The sequence below is a fragment of the Populus euphratica genome, unplaced genomic scaffold (genome assembly GCF_000495115.2).
Source record: "Populus euphratica unplaced genomic scaffold, PopEup_1.0 scaffold519.1, whole genome shotgun sequence".
In the NCBI taxonomy this organism is placed as follows: Eukaryota; Viridiplantae; Streptophyta; class Magnoliopsida; order Malpighiales; family Salicaceae; genus Populus; species Populus euphratica.
The window spans coordinates 17,908-21,056 of NW_011500390.1; the positions used below are offsets into that span (position 1 = coordinate 17,908).

Genomic DNA, 3,149 nt, shown 5'->3' on the forward strand with positions numbered 1-3,149 from the left:
CCTGCATCCATTTAGATTTACTAGTCTAACAGTGAGCAAGTAAATACCGTACATGCACACAAAATAAAGAAGGTAAGCAGAGAAATGTATAGAACCTAGCAACTCCTTTTAGACCTGGATAAAAGTTGTAGGAAATTGTCTCAGCTTTCTTGGGTAAAAAATTGAGGTCATTTGGACTTTTAAAACTCTAAATATGGGACAAAAACTTAGCAATGCTCAGGCTGGAGGATATATTCGGACTTCTTTGTTGTTACTATAATTTGGACTTGAAAATGATATTTTTAAGTCTTGAGATCTTATGAAAGTTGTAAGCTTATGTCTTATCTTTCCATTCATATAAAGTAGACCTAAATCTGAGATCTATAGCTCCAAATATGACCCAATTATCGAACAGTGTTCCGGTTTGGACTGCACCGGCATCTCTTTTCTAAGTTTGGTCATCTTTTTGTCCTTTCAATTTCAGTTCTTAAATTCATCAATCAATCCTTTTATTTATGTGATAAGCCTGCATTTAAAATAAACATTTACCTCAAATTAAAGGTATCTTATATTATTAGATGTGTTATTATAAAACATGTTTTAGTTAAGAAGTTATTGATACTTCAAGTGCAAAATAATAATATAAAACCTTGATAAAAAATGCACTTTTAAGTACTAATTAATTCTTTTATCATACATTTTTAAAGCATTTATCACACAAAAGCTAAAAGCAAACATTCTTGTTCTTAGAGTTTAATGCTCTTCTCCTTATTTATTGCAATCTTTTACTATAAAATCACTAACTTAATCATCGAAAGGTCCCTAAATCCTATAAGAAAAGATTGTTATGTAGTGATTGAGACTTCTAACCCCCAACCCTCTACTCTTTCAATTCTCAGAAATAAAATACTGACATGAACGTGTGTTCATTCACTTTCCAAACACTTAAATCTCATTCCTGAGCATATTGGATCTTGGGAGATCACACGATTGAAAAGGACAAAAGCATGAACTATAGTGATTCTTTTTCCTTAATTGGTTTCAATCATCAACACTCTTTTTCCTTCTTTAACCTAACTATATAATCGAATGGATGATTTGAGTTTTGTTTTCCTACTTGCTCCATTCTTTTTATCTAACCTTCACTCTTTCATAAACAATAAATTTTGTAATAATGCAGAATTAAGATACAAAGAAAAAAGATAAAAGAAAAAATCACAATCAGTCTCACCAAAATATATTTAAACATTTCCATCTAGAGTATAAAAATATATATTTTTTACATTTTGATCTAAAGTCTAGAAATATTTTTTTCTAGTCCTTTTCGTTTCTCTATTTATTAATTAGTGGTGGTTGCTCTTGAGCTATGATAAAATTTCTCCACTTGAACCACTAATTAATAAAACCTAAAACATGAGAGGAAAACACTGCAGACTGTAAGTGAAAACATTGTTTATTATAACCATGTTTACACAATTTTGCTCTTCCCACGAAAAAAAAAAAAAACTCCACCATGTTTACACAATTTTGCTCTTCCCATGAAAAAAAAAACTTAAAACTAACTATGGGAAGCATTGATGTATTTTCACAAGTCCTACTAGTCATTATTAAATTGAACAAAAATAAATAAATCTTTTTCAATTTCAAAAGCATATTGAAACAACTAAAATGTCATTAAAAGCAAAAAAAAAAAAATTGCATCAAGAGGCTTTTTTTGTATTTCCATAATAGGGTTTTTATTATTTTCAAGTCAATTGGGAGGCAATTCGATAATAGAATAAATATAAAAATCAAAAGGTGGCTAGCGCATGTGTTCATATTCTTTAAGCGACGTGTTCATATTCTTTAAGCGACGCGTATGGTCTTCCGGCAACCAAAATCCCCCGTCTACTATGTTGCTGATAGTGTCCTTTTCTTTTGAGGTCCATACTTAAGGTTAGTTCTGACAGGATTGGCATCCCATGACATTTTTTTTTCTCTTCTCCCTTTATATTCACGATGGCCATGCAAAATTTTAGTATTATCCTACAATTTCTAAAGATTCACTTCTATGTTTTTTTATAGCTCTTTAATAAAATTTGAATTTGTTTTCAATTATATTCCTTAATTCTAATTTGTAATTTATTATATCTTTTAATTTAATCATTATTTTTTTAATTTTCTTTATAAAGTTATTTTTAATTTTTAATTTTACTCTTTAATCAAAAAATTATTTTTATTTCAATTTTAGTTTATTCTTTAGATTTTTTTCTCTTCTTTTATTAAATTAATTTCTCTTTCTAATTGCTCTTCCATCAAAAATAAAATTTAGTTTGTATTTCAAATTTAATTCTAAAAAAAAAATTATATAATTGAAATTCTATATATTTTATAAAATAAAACCAATATTTAATTTAAAATTTCATTCTTCAAGATACATTCAAAACATCTAAGTAAGTCCCACCACGTACCACACCTCGCCTCTAAATAGGTAGAAGATGTTCATAATTCAATCACATTGATCGAGTAGGACTCGTTGGGAGTTGGGCAAAATTTAAAAAAAAAATTAAAATTAATTTTTTTATTTTAATATCTTTTTAATATATTAATATAAAAAATTCAAAAATTATATTATTTTAAAACATTTCCAAACAAAAATACTTTAAAATATAACTAAAAACCCATCTCAAGGCTGAGGTTCGAGTAAAGCCAAACGAAGGGTAATTTACCATGTTTGGGAACTTGGTTCTGCTACCAGAAAAAAAAATGGCTACCTTTTAAATGACTAGATAAAAAAGAGAAGTCATAAGAATATACACCATGACCCTAATCCTAATTTTCCTGATCTGAGCAACTATGATGAAGGCATAGTATGGGTCTGATGCAGAAAACTATTTCAGTGCGCACTAACTGGATCATACAACTCACCAGCACAGCACCCACTGGGTGGATTTCAATAGAGCTATAACTAATAACATAACGTCACGGTGACCTCCAGACGATAAGCTCCAGTACATACCCAACTTCAACCAAGTAAAACCAGCAAAGACCCAGAGCATGCAAGCATCAAAGGTCAGTATTGGATGCTTCTAGTTCCGCTAGCAATTTAAACATGGTGGCTGTTTACCAATCTGTCCATCACCTACGCCGAGATGCATTTGCATGCTGCTGAGCTTTACTCTCAATCCTGA

The 3,149-nt window shown here is 29.7% G+C and overlaps 1 protein-coding gene across 4 annotated transcripts in view; it reads right to left on the reverse strand.

Moving 5' to 3' along the window:
* The window catches only part of LOC105114320 (mRNA-capping enzyme-like), a 27,819-nt gene that overhangs the window by 13,334 nt on the left and 11,336 nt on the right, over positions 1–3,149 (reverse strand). The gene's annotated exons all lie outside the window — the stretch shown is intronic.